The sequence below is a fragment of the Ambystoma mexicanum genome, chromosome 1q (genome assembly GCF_040938575.1).
Source record: "Ambystoma mexicanum isolate Mex_15411 chromosome 1q, UKY_AmexF1_1, whole genome shotgun sequence".
Lineage (NCBI taxonomy): Eukaryota > Metazoa > Chordata > Amphibia > Caudata > Ambystomatidae > Ambystoma > Ambystoma mexicanum.
The window spans coordinates 1147945932-1147960197 of NC_090922.1; the positions used below are offsets into that span (position 1 = coordinate 1147945932).

General features: G+C 48.0%; 1 protein-coding gene across 3 annotated transcripts in view; it reads right to left on the minus strand.

Annotated features, from left to right (window-relative positions):
* RNPC3 (RNA binding region (RNP1, RRM) containing 3) overlaps positions 1–14266 on the minus strand; it is a 393936-nt gene that overhangs the window by 190180 nt on the left and 189490 nt on the right. The window lies entirely within an intron of this gene.

The following is a 14266-nucleotide window of genomic DNA, read 5'->3' on the forward strand; positions in this document are numbered from 1 at the left end:
GTCTTTGAAGAAAAAGAGGAATCAATGTAGGGCCACAAGCTTTGAGACGCGAGTAGTAGAAGATGCAAGTAACTCTACAGCAAGAGGCAAGTTCTCTTAGACTTTGTACAGTACCTTTACAATGAGGAAAAGATGCAGCAGACAACTTCTGTTCCTTTGCAGCTCTGCAGCTCTCACTGTTCCTCAGCCTCAGTCGTGGGGACAAGAGGGTGGATGTCTGGGGACTCCTGCACTGGACTGGGATGGTCAAAGCTTGCAATCGGCAAACTTCACTTTCAGTGGCTGTTCAGTGTTTCAGCACCTCACAACTACCCCAAATAGCAACACTGCAGTTCCTGGCTGTCGAGATGGACTCTCCCTGGGGGTCCGACACTCTGTTGAGGGGGCTCAAGCTCGGTCAGTCGCGCTTCCTGTCCAGAGGATCATCCTGGAGCTCTTGGCCAACTTAAAAGCAACGCACACAAACTGGTGTTCCTCTCCCTGGCTCTACTCTACGGTTTCCCGCAGCAACTCTGTGGAAATTCAACCAGCTCAGAGATGGATGTCCAGGAGGCTTACTTTGGAGTCGATTGGTCCCACCAACTCAAGGGGAGAAGTCATCCTTGCAGGGGCTTCTCAGTCATGCAAACTTGACGTTTCGGGACTGCAGAAGGACTTCACCGGACAAACCAATGGTCCAGGAGTTGCAGCAGGCGTTCTCTTCAAGTTCTTCTTCAGTTCCTTCATCCAGTGGTCAACTGCCTTCCAAGCCAAAGAATCGCCTTTTATACAGTTGTCACCCTTTCATACAGGTTGCCATGGCACCTGCACAAACTACGACGGAGTCCGTGTCAGCTGACACCTCCTGTACGTGGAAGAGGTAAGGCAAGACACGCCCCCATATGGCTTTAAAACCACCGTCTTTCAAGGGGCTTGTTGCTGCCAATTAGCGTTACAAGCTACAGCGGTTATGTCAGTTTACTCTTTCGTGTTTCCTCCGCACGAATTCCTGATCTTACCTGTTCCTGACCCTTGCCTGGCTTCTGGATTGAAACTCCTACTCCCTTTTGGCTTTCAGCTGACCGCTACGTATCTGACCCAGACTGCTCCTGTTTTGGCTTGCCTTCCCCTTTAATCGCGTCATGCTCGCCTGGCTTTTTTGACACGGTACGTTATTGGATTATTCTTCCTTCTTCCTGCTGCCTCTTGCGGTACCTCACCCCGGCTAGCTGTTACCAGACGCGGAACTCCTTTGCCCTCCTTGCAGGTGACTCGCTCCAACTCTCCTCACAGGTGACTCGCCAACAACCACCCGGAACTCTTCAGACGCTCCACGCCTTATCTGGATGCGTGTGTGCTCAGGTACCTATTTGTATTTGTCATTCCGGGTGAGCCCTGCCAACTCCACCTCTGCTATTGAATTAATGTCCTACTGTCCTGATTGGGTATTTTCCTTTTGCTGGATTTTGGGACACTGAGTGATCTACCATGTCTTGTAAACTTGTCTTCAAGTGCATATAAACGCTTTGCTGATTCATACAACAAGCGTCCTCGGCCCTCCCCTCCTGCTTTAAATGGAGGGGAGGTAAACCGGCAGGCGAAGCCGTGCAGCGAAGACAGTCTGCAAAGGCTGCGCTCCCTCTCTGCAGCTCTCCGCTAGGTTGGTGCCGAATCAGCAAAGCGTTTATATGCACTTGAAGACAAGTTCACAAGACAGGGTAGATCACTCAGTGTCCCAAAATAGCTATAACCACAGTGGTAGATGCCATGCAAAAAAAGCAAAAAAAAATAAACATTCCAACGCATGGTTTTCACAAGAACTTGCTGATCCCCGTGCCAAGAAGAGAGCGCTTCTGGCCATATGAAAAAAGCACCCTTCCGAGTCCAACAAAACTGCTTCCAAATCTATATCCAGAGACTACAAAATAGCCATCACACAGGCTAAGGCAGACTCCTACAACACCAGGATCAGCAATGTGAACTCTGATACTAAGGAAATCTTCGCCATTTTCAGGGAACTTGAGACACCGTCCACTCCACCTTCCATCATTACCCAGGATGAGACCTGGTGCAACCAAATTCAAGCAGCCATGCTACACAAACTAGATACCCTACATTCTAAAATTCTATCCCACCAAAAAGCACTATCTGCTCTCCTTGAGCGTACAACGGCCCCTCCAGCCCAACCGCCAAACGCTCCCAGTCAAATACCGAAATTTGAATTCTCGAACATGACTGAATCTGAGGTCATTGCCCTCATGAAATCCATTAAGCCATCCAATTGCAAGAGAGATACCTGCCCTTCCCACATTATCAGAAACTGTGTCCCTGCCCTGGCTCCCATTATTACAGCCTTCATCAACTCATCATTTCAATCATCGCATGTACCAACTTCCCTAAAAGAAGCCTGGGTCAAACCTCTCCTAAAAAAAAACATCTCTCGACCCTTCTATCCCAGGGAACTACCGTCCCATCACAACCGTCCCCTTTCTGCTAAAGATTCTGGACAAAGCAGCCTACCTGCAGGTTAAAAAATGTATTGAAGACAACCACCTCCTTGGGCTTTGCCAGTCTGGCTTCCGCCCCCGACACGGTACCGAGATGGCACTACTTGACCTAAAAAACCAAATAGATGACCTAAGAGACGTGGGCAAACCAGCTCTCCTCTTGCTTCTAGACCTCTCTGAGGCCTTCGACCTGGTCGGACACAAAACGCTATGCCACCATCTCACGACCTCAGCCCACTTCTCAACCAAGGCGTGTGACTGGATCTCCTCGTTCCTTCAGGAGAGGGTAATGAAGGTCTTCTCTGACTCCGCCAACGCAATACCCAGCCCCATCAAATGCGGAGTCCCACAGAAAACAACTTCAGTTTTATCAGTGTTAAGAGAAAGAAAGCGAGAAGACATCCAGTTTTTAATGGCAGTAAGACAGGAAGAGAGTTTAAGGTGGAGGTCGGGAGAGAAGGAAGAGAAGGATAGAAAGAGCTGCGTATCGTCAGCATAGAAATGGTGAGAGATGCCAAATGAGGAGATAACAGGGGCAAGGAGGGAGGTGTAGAGTGAGAAAAGGAAAGGGCCAGGCACCGAGCCTTGGGATACTCCATATTCCAGAGGCTGGGTAGGAGAGGAGCGGCCTCCCCAGGAAACAGAAAAAGAGCAGGAGGAGAGGTAAGAGGATAGCCAGTTGAGTACAGAGCCTTTAAATCCGAAGGAGGAGAGAGTGTTGAGAAGAAGGGTGTGATCGACAGTGTCGAAGGCAGCAGAGAGGTCTAGAAGAATAAGGACAGTGGATTGCTTAGAGCGTCGAGTGGAGAGAAGGGAGTTAAGGATGCAAGTAATGCATGTCTTCTGATGCTTGTTAATCTGCTTAGAATCACATGCTGTACATAGACTAGCGAGCAGTACCCGGAGTTGGAGATGGGTTGTGAGAAAGAACAGTAGAGAAAAGATGTCTTAGTACTGCTTGTCCCACCTGAAAAATCAGAACTAGAATGAGTGTCTAGGCAATAGTGTTTTGTAAAGGTGTGTACAGAACTCCAGGTTGCCGCTTTGCAAATGGACTCCAGGGAAACATTTGCAATGAATGTCCCAGTGCCTCGAGTAGAAAGTGCTCTAGGCTTGAAGGGCAGTTCTCTCTTAGCAAGAGTGTAACATAGTGTGATGCATTTGACAATCCACCTTGAGATAGCTGATTTAGAGACAGGATCTCCTTCTCTACCAGGTGCCACTGAAACAAAAAATTGTTTTTTTTTTCCCTCAGTGGTTTAGTTCTTTCCAGATAGAACATGACTGCCCTGCGCACATCTAGTGTGTGTAGGCTTCTTTCGGCCATGCTAGAGGGATTCTGGAAAAAAGTAGGTAGTTCAGGCGATTGGTTCACATGAGATGAATTTAGGCGCAAATCTGGGGTGAGTGGGCAGAACTACCTTATCCCTGTGGACTGTAACAAAGGGGTCTAGAACAGAAAGAGCCTGTAGTTTGCTAACCCTTCTAATAGAAGTGATAGCCACTAGGAAGGCCGTTTTATAAGTCAGGTCTTTTAGACTTGCTTTATGCATTGGCTCAAAGGGAGCTCTCATGAGCCTGGTCAAAACCACATTTAGGTCCCACCCAGGCGTTGGGTGAGAAATGGGAGGATAAATCCTCTTAACCCCTTGCATAAAGGCCTTGATCACTGGTATCTTCCACCACAACACCTTTTGTTGTGATGTGGTGTAGGCTGAGAGCGCAGCCAAATGAACCTTGAAGACCAACGCAGTGTCTAACAGATGGGTAAGGTACAGCACAATGTGTGTGGGTGAGCAATCAATGGGACCGACGTCCTTGGAATTACACCAGATGACAAAACGTTTCCATATGCTGGCATAGCAGTAACGGGTGTTAGGTTTTCTAGCTTCCCTGAGTATGTCCATGCACCTCTGAGGGAGCTGTAGGTGTCCAAACTCTATGACCTCAAAAGCCAGGCTGCTAAATTCAGAGTTTGTGGGTATGGGTGTAGGGTCTCCCCCTGTCCTGAGACAACAACATGTTGTACGGGCAGGGTAGTTTTACTGGTGGGGAGAGGGACATTTCCATCAGATGATCATACCAGGGTTGGCGGGCCCACGTGGGGGCCAACAGTATCATGGTAACTGGTTCCTGGTGCATTTTGTGCGCTATCTTGTTGAGAAGGGGAGTTGGGGGGGGGGGAGAAAGCGTAGACAAATTCTGCTGACCATGTTATCCAAAGATCATTCCCCTTGGAGCAGTTCTGGGGGTACCTGGAGGTGTAGTCTTGGCATTGGGCGTTCTCCTAAGTTGCGAACAGGTCGATCTCTGGGAAGCCCCATTCTGCAAAGACGTTGGACACAATGTCTTCGTGCAGATGCCCTTTGTATTCTTCGGGCAGAGGAAAATCTCTGCTGAGCACGTCTGGCAGAAGATTGAGTTGCCCTGGAACATGTTGGGACAACAGAAACATCTTGTGGTTGAGAGCCCACATCCAAATGTTTTGGTACAGCTTGGATAGCCCTGGAGAGTGTGTGCACCCTGTTTGTTCAGGTAATACATGGCTGTAGTGCTGTCTGTTACAATCAGCACTGTCTTCCCTTGTAGTTGCATATGAAAGGCCTTTAATGCCTTGAACACCGCTAATAGCTCCAGTAAATTTATATGGTTGGACGCTATTTGAGGGGGCCGCACTCCGGTGAGCCTCCCACCCCATGAGAGATGCGTCCGACATGAGAGTGGCTTCCACTGCAGGGGTGGTGAAGGTCTTCCTCTTCAAGAGGATGTCTCTTGACCACCACTGCAGAGAGAGAACAAGGGCTGGCGAGACAATGACCAGATCTTCCCATTGTCCGCTGGCCTGACACCACTGGCTGTTGAGCCACTCTTGCATGGGATGCATGTGAAGCCGCGCGTGGGGAACCAAGTATATGCACGACGCCATCATTCCTAGAAAGCGCTTTGCGAATGGTGGCTTTGCGCACCGTCACCTCCCGACTGGCTACATATTGAGGGATCTGGAAAAGCATGTTCTGAACACTCTTGTTGGAGGGGAAGATGAGGCCGTCTTTCGTCCAGATTAGAGCTACCAGAAATTGTTTTATTTGACTGGGGACTAGACTGGATTTCTTCTTGGTGATAGAGAACCCCAGACTGAAGAGAAGGTCCACGGTTTTTTGGGTATTCAAAAAACATGTGTCGTACGAGTCCCTTGTTATGAGCCAGTCGTCAAGGTAAGAGTAAACCGGGACGGATAACCTGCACAGGTGTGCTGCAGCTACTGCCAGGACCTTCGTAAACACCCTTGCCGCTGAGGCGATGCCGAAAGAGAGTACCTTGAATTGGTAATGCCCGTCCTCCATCATGAACCTAGATATTTTCTGTGCGCTGGCGACATTGAAAAAGGAAAGTATTAATCTTTCATGTCCAATGTTGCCATGTAGTCCTCGTTTCAACAGTGGGATCACCTCCTGTAGTATTACCATGCAAAACATCTAAGGTTTTGTGAACTTGTTCGCTGGGCGCTGTTAGGGGGAATTCTCTTCTAATTTCCCTTACCTATTTGAAGGGTTTATTTTGTTTCTCCTGCTAAGAGCGAGACTCTTTTTTCCACTCTTAGACATATTACTGATGTGTGTTTTAGGCTATTTTTGTGCTTATGGTCTAGGGGGGGGTTTCTCACCCTCATAGGTATCATCTTTTTTACATGTGTGTTACACAGCACCCTTAGTGCAGTAACACAAGGGTGTCCTAGTGACCCCCAAACATAGACTCCATAGCCTGGGACGGACTACTGTCTCCCAATGCATGTAAAGTCCCCATTGACTTAACTAGTCAATAGTTATGAACAAAAACAGTACAACACATTTTACTATGGAAGTACTGGGAAGATTAAATAGTTTTTCCCTGGTGTTAATTTTCGAGAGGGTACTGTCCAGTCCCTCTCTACAAAGTTTCTGGCTGGTGGCAGTGGTTACTACCGTAAATATTCGACCGCAAATATTTTCCTATGGGATTTTCCCATTGTTCGAGGCTACCACTTTTACTGACAGCCTCTAACATACCGCCGGTTTATTTTATTATTAACTTTACTCCGGTAGGTTTTTATTGCCAGATCTTTGATGATATTTCTTTCTCGTGTCTTTCTCTGAAATCCTAACCCAGGTCAGGGATCCTTTCTTCGTCCTTTTGGTGGGCTTCTACACAGAAGCCCTCCTCTCGGCGCCACCGAGTCTGGGGTAGACAGGATAAGTGGGAGAGGGAATAAGCACCCTGGACAGGGTTACCTAGACAACCCAAGTCACACTCTGCCCTGATAGGCTGGGGGGGGGGGGGGGGTTATGCCGCCAGGATAACCACCCCGCTGGGTGAGTGAAAAGCATAAAAAGCAGGACTCCGAGGACTGGAGGAAAAGACGTTGCTACTGGAACTAAGAAACCCGAAGAGGAGAGAAGCTGAAGTCATCTGCAACGACTCAACCACCAGTGAAGCCCTGCTGCCGATCCTCACCACTTTTCTCCAACGACTCAAGAAGATCTTCTACCTGCAAGAGTCTTCTTCCCTTGTGCTGGTGGGGCCAACCAGTTCGCCAATCGCCTTCCAGGACCTGCCTTGGTCGAATCGCCAGTGCCAAGCACTTGGAGACCGTATAGCCGGACACCCGTCCACCACGACCGCGATTTAAAGGAGCATACCTTTTTATTGCATTTTGGCATCACTGTGGCTGGCTTCATCCCTGGGCAGTACTCGAACCTTCCTCCACGACAAGAGCCTCTCTTCCTCTGCTGGATCTCCAGAGCTGCAGGAACTGCCAGGAGCTACCGCCACCGCAGGAGCCTCTTCTACTTTTAAGGTACATTGTTCCGCCAGGCCTCCCGTTTCGTTGGGTACTGCTAAAGTGGTTTTAAATCCTTTACTTACCCTTCTGGGTTGGCCGCCCCTATCGTCTAACAATGTCTTTTTACATTCTGCAACTGCCTTTTCAAATCGGTAAACAAAGACTTGACTGCAGCTACTAGAACCGTTTGATCCTGGGCATTTGCCTTGTACCACTGACTCTGGTACAGGCCTATTGACTCTGGCTAAATCTGTTACAACTGCCTTCTCTAGATTGCTTTTCATCAAGAAATGTGTTGGTGCACCTAAACTCTTATAACCACCTTTCCTTCCCTTTTTAAATATTGCTGAAGTCCCATTTTGCTCGGTTTTCACACAAGTGTTGCTTATGCTAAAGTACTGCCTTGCCTAACTTGTTCACAATCCAATTGGGAAGTGTTGCTGGTGTGTTTAGGAGTCTAAGCCTGTATGATTTGTCCTTTCCCTCCCTCTGAACTGAAGAAATTGTGCCATTTCTGCTTGGTTTACACTGTGCCATTTTGCTCAGTTTTCACTCTTGCTCAAACTGGTCAACAATTTAAATAGGGAGTTGTGTATACTTTTCTTGACTGTTTTAACTTGCTTTAAAGATAGTGATTTATGTGTTGAACTTGAGTGTAAAATAAATATACATATTCTTTTTGATACAAAGCTGTGGTCTGTGTTTTCTTGTTCAATGGTACTGTAGTCCTATTGTGTAAACCCTGAATACTGCTCATCTCCCTCTTGAGATAAGTCTGACTGCTCAGCCACAACTACCAACTAAATCTGTGCGGTACAGACTGATACCAAAGGGCATTTATTGCATATACCTGTAGTCCTAATCTTCTGTAGTGCTCCCCAAGGGAACTGCAGAGGATTCTGCCTAACAGGCGCAGGTCTAGAACAGGGCACATGTTGAGGTCCTTTTTTCTGCTATACGCTTGGTATATGCGGCAGCCGAGGTGACTCGCTTGCCTAAGGTATACAGCCTCTTGGATTCCCTATCCGGAGGTGCCGCTCCCGTGGCAAGGGGTACTCCTACCCGTTTCCAGGTGGTAGTCCCTACCAGAAAATCAGGGGTGGTGTGCCCTTTAAAGTATTGTGGGTCTGACGGAGCCGGCTGAAATAATTCTTCAACTCTTTGCTTCACTGCCTGGGTTTGAGATGTGATACCAGGGAGGGAGCCAATCTTCTCTTGATAGAATTAAGGTGGGGAATGGCCTTGCTAGAGGGAGGTTTCTCCTGAAGAATATCCTCTACAAAGTCCTGCTCAGGCACTGCCTCTTGAGTAGAGATTTGCAAATGCTCAGCTGCCTTCTTTAACATGGTATTGAAGGCCATCTGGTCGTCTACAGGCGAGGCCTGGCGAGCCGGACGGAGGGGAATCTAGGCACAATACATCAGTGTCCTGATCTTGATGGGGAAGCGTCCATGGGTCCGTTCCCCTTTGCTGGGTTTCTTCCCAATTGTCTGTGGCATCAGCCTGGTCCTTTTCGTAATTCTTTAGGAAGGAAGGTTCTTCATCTTCATCGTAAATGTCTCCAAGTGTTCATCTGGACGATGTCTTCATGCTGGACGGGGACAGAAGGCTGATCTTCTTGGAAATGTGAAGCAGATTAGGCTCTGCACAAGACCTTTTCGGGGAAGGATGCTCAGAAAAACTGATAATCCTTTCAAGACGGTCCATACACCCTTCAAATTTCTCCCTTGTCCATTTAGAGGACCCAGAAGGGCCTACGGGTGGAAAAACATCGTCTTCCGCCCTTCGGCGCCGAAAATTGTCTCTCAGGGTGTTGGAAAGAGGCTCTTGACTCTCCTCATAGGTATCGTGAGACTCGGGGCACAATGGCGTATCAAAAGATTTGTCAGTAGCCTGCCCCATGTTCTTCGGCGAACAGGAATAAACCCAACCGCTGAAGTAATTCTCTCAATGCTGTCTTTGATTATCGCTGAATCGGCGTGATATAGTGGTTCCTACGGTCTATCGGTAGATTTATTGCCTTCCGCTGCTTTTGAGGGCCGAGCGGGTGGTTTTTCGACTTGAGGCCTAGTTGTGATTTTTGGGCCTACCGTGGCCTTCGGGACCATCGCTGCATCGGATTTCCCCGCTTTGATGTGTAAACCTGATTTAGGGGTAGCGCCCTTATTTGTTTTCGAATGCCCAGTCGCAAGACGCTGCTGCGGATTCGGGGGAAGGCTTTGGATCTGTACGATCCGAGGAATCAGCCGAAATTTTTGATGCCCCTGCTAGCGCCTTCACCTTTTACGACATACCCATCGAAATAGGTGTAGGGGTTGGGTGCTTAGTGAAATGCACTTGTACGCCCCTGTCGCCGGGTGTTGTCCCTGAAGCAAGACCAGAGTCAGGCCTTAAAGGGTTGGGGATGGGCATGGCGGACCTAGAAGTGTCCGCCTCGAGGTCTATCACATCCACAATGGATTTTTGGTCATCGGAGGTGCCTCCGTCACTGTCGGTGGGGAAGGGGGATTCACCAGCGACATACCATACACGGCCCACCACTTTACACACCGCTCCTTAAGGGTCTTAGGCCAAAGGAGTTCACAAGCCGCACACCGCTTCTTGTTGTGATCTAGAGGGAGACAGGCGTTGCATGTCCTGTGTACATCCTTCCAAGGATATCTGACCCTACACTTAGGGCAGAACCTAAAAGAAGCCCTTTCCATAGCAAAAGGGGAAGATGACCAGACCAAAAGGGTAAAGAGGGGGAAAGAGGAAAGACATACCAAAAATATGGCCACCCCGGACCCACTATCCCTACTGTAAAGGTCGGCCAGAGGGCCCGGCCACGTGGAAGTTCTGGCCGCCGGATCTTAGGTGCCGAAATCCACTGCCGTAGACAAATCCCCTGCAGTCTTTGTCGAAGTTGTTCTTGTGGTCGAAGTGACTTAACGGGGAATAACCGACAAGTCGGTATAAAATAAACAAAGTCTTTTATGTAAGAGCTCCGCTATAGGACGACCAGTTATCTGGGTGGAAAAAAACAATCGGAGGGACCTCGGCGCGCAAGTGATTTTGGGTACACTACAGGTCACGATAGGGATAGTGTTACAGACACGCCTATGCAGACGTCCCCTTTCGGTCCCCAAAAGACAAGATGTAATACTCTGCGGTTACTACTGGATGTTGGACCATATGCACAGCATGTGATTCTAAGCAGATTAACAAGCATCAGAAGCTAAACTCACCCTGGCCGCCGAGGAGCCTGTCGTAACAGCACTCACGGTGCTTAGCCTTATGTTTGGCACCCGGGGGAGGAGCACCCTCAACGGTCTTAGAAGAGCGCTCAGATTTCTTCTTCTGGGCAGGGGAGGCATGCTGCAGGGACTCACCCAGAGCAGGGGCATTGGCCTGCACCCACTCGTTGAGGCGCTTGCGTCGTTCGGCCTACGTGCGCGGCACCATCCCCCTGACAAGCCACGCAGTAGTCCTCGACATGAGTCTGGTCCGAAGGCAGGCAGTAGAGGCACAGGGAATGTCCATCGTCCGAAAAGACGTTCCGTAGGTTGCAGCCGGGGCAAACCTTGGAGAGGCGCGGAGTCCTCCTTCCCCTCCGCCATGACACGCGGTGTAGGCCTCATATCACTTGACGAAGATCCAGCCTTGAGGGGCACTGAAGAAATCCGAAAACGTGTCCTTGTTAATCGGAAGGTTGATCGGTGGAGCTTGCGGCTCGATTGACCTAATAAATAGAGCACAACTCTTAGAAAAATTGCAAAAACGCAGTAAAAGCTCGAGAGCTATAGCATGAGGACACTTGAACGTGCTGTAAAAATCTGAAGATGGCTGCCAGAAGAGGGGCATAGGTAGAGGGCAGTCATTGTCTGGGGGAAGTATGACCTATAGACAAGTGAAACTGAAACTGATTTTTTCTTTACCAAGGATTCCCAGCCTGGCGATGGGGAATATTCATGAGCATGTGAATCCATGCCAGACCCCATGCTGGAGAATCATCATCCTCCTTATCATTTTCCACATTTCCTAAGTTAGTAGGTGTGAAAGGCCTACTAACCAGACTTTGATTATTTAACAATCTTGCAATCAGTTTATTTTTCTTTCCTTTAACAGGGAGATTCCCGATTTAACACATTTATTTCAGTTGCTCTACTGTTAAAATGATCAGGGCTTCCTGTCTGAAGTTATCCATATCTGGCATGTTATAATTGCTTTTCTAGTGGAGCTTAGCCTTGTGAAGGTTTTAGTTGAACAAAAGCAAAGCAAATTCAACAGCTCTACAATATATACTCACCGCCTGCCACAAGTGTTAGGCAAAGATTGTATGCAGTACCATTTGGGTGCACTACAACAACGCTGACCTCCTGGCAAAAGGAACCCAACCTTTGGTATAAGCTTGTACTACACAGTTTTGGTAATGTGTTCAACAGCCAGGCTTATCTCAAGAGGGGTCAACGTGAGCTGTAGGAGTTACACAGAGATTCACAGTTACAAGTATTCAAATAAAGACTTGCACTCAAAGTTTCTTGAATAAACAATTATTAATTTATTTATGAGTCAGTTAGAATAAGCCTTCTTCAGAAGGGGCAATATAATAGCAACACACAAATACACGTCAATACTGTACACACTAAGTTTCTAAATCAGTAGAGGCCATTTTGGGATGGACCACAGACACAATCTACACCCTCAGGTGACTTCAACATCTAGGGTGCTGGGGACATTGATATCTTACTGTTTGCATTTAGAATACTCTTATAAGTTGGTAAAAGGAAAAGGTTATTAGAACAAGAGACCACACATATTCTCAATCAGGCAAATACTTTTGGATCCCCTAAGCAGAGTAATTCAGTATAATAGGCCAAGCCAAAGTCAATAGGCAAAAGGCTTATACAGGATGAAGCACCTCTGGTAGGTAAGTAGAAAAAGTATTTGCAGAATGTTTTAGAAGTCTTTGAAGAAAGGAAGAATCAAATGTAGGGCCACAAGCTGTTTAGACGAGAAGTAGAAGATGCAAGCAACTCTACGGAAAGAGTTAAGTCCTCTCAGACCTCTAACAGTACCTTTGTATTGAAGAATAAGTGCAGCAGATGACTTCTGTTCCTGAGCAGCTCTGCAGATCTTACTGGTCATGGGCCTCAGTCGTGGGGACAAGAGGGAGGACTTCTGGGGACTCCTGCACTGCAATGGGATGGTCACTGCTCGCAACCGGCAATCTTCAAATCAGTGGCTGTTCGGTGTTTCAGCTCCTAGCGTCTACCGCAAATAGCAACAGTCTTGCTTTCTGCGATTACAGAGGATCTTCCTGGAGCTCTTGGCCAGCTTAAAAGCAACGCACACAATCTGGTGTTCCTCTCCCTGGCGTTTCGGTTTCCAGCAGCAACTCTGGAAAGTCAACCAGCTCCGAGAGAATGTCCAGGTGGCTTACTTTGGAGTTGATTGGTCCCACCAACTCAAGGGGAGAAGTCGTTCTTGCAGGGGCTTCTCTGTCAATACGAATTTTGAGTTTCAACACAGCAGCAGGGCTTCACCAGGCAAACCAATGGTCCAGGAGTTGCAGCAGGTGTCCTCTTCAAGATCTTCTTCGGTTCCTTCGTCCAGTGGTCGACTCTGCCTTCCAAGCCAAAAGCCTCGCCTTTTATTTAGTTCTCTCCCATTCATTCCAGCCTAGCTGTCAGTAACCCAGCAGGGTGGCTGCCCTTGCCAGACAGTGAGCCGGCCAATCACTAGAGAGTGCATTTGGGTCTCCTAAGAGACTAAGCACAGGGAGTTTCAGGCACCTCCCTCACTTCCACCTCAGACACCCTGGAGCCAGAGGAGGGCTTCACTCGTGAATCCCGCCAAAGGCAAAACGAACAATAGAACCAAAACTGGTTTGGCATGCAGAGCAAATCTCAAGAAGGACCTTTCCACAGAGAAATGACGAAAAAAGAAGACCAGGGCCATTTTGACAAAAATTGCGCCTTTGGGTGCTTTACTGCAGCTGCGAATGCAGCCCGCGGTAATTGCACACCACAGTATTTAAAACAAAACCACTGCTACCAGCCATTCAGGGAGGAAAGTGTAACATAACATTGTTACATGAGAAGCTAGACAAAGGGGATACTAGGTAACCCCACCAGCACCCTATTGTAAGATAGGGTGTGCTGGGTCTAGAAAGATACAAATGTAAGTAAAGTTAATTTCACTTTACTGCTCTGGGAAACAGTAGTTTATCCCAGAGAAGGTATTTAAACCTTTGGGAAATCTGAAAGACTTCCCCGTGCCACTGCACTAAAGGTGCAGTGTGACAATGTAAAAGATGATGCCTATGGAGTTTGTCAGGCTCCATAACCAAAAGAAACGCAAAGCTCAGAAATCACATTAAAATACATGAGAGAGTGGGAAAAAGGGTCTCACACTCTCCAGGTTAATAAAAATCAAGTCCTCTAATTCCAGCAAAGTTGCTGGGGGTCTCTAAGGTAGAAGGAATTACCACATTTCTGAATTCTCCCCAATACCTTGATCTTCATCTGGGGGCATACCTTCATAGCCAATGGTCTGCGGTTCTTCAGATCTGCCCACAACACTGGGACTGCAACAGTTGGTACTTTTCACAAAGGTGAGAGCTGTATCTGCAAAGCACACTGACTTTCTGCAAGGCTTTCTCCCATGGACTTCCTTTGAGCTGTCTTTTGCCCTTCTTGAAGCAACAGAACCCCACAACTAAATCCTGCCTCAGCACTAACAGACTTTCTTTGTTCTACATTGAGGGCTTCTGAAAATCCTACTAATAATCAAAATAGGGAATGCTGCCAGCATCATGCTGGCACACTGAATGAGGATGTGTGGGTGGTTGAAGAGTGGCTCAGGTGAGAGAATTGTTGATTGGGTGGATGTCAATATTAAGGGAACACGGCATGCACTAGGGCGTGGAAAAGGGTTGGGAAAGCTATGGTAAGCTGAACACTTGCGTTTAGGCATGGGG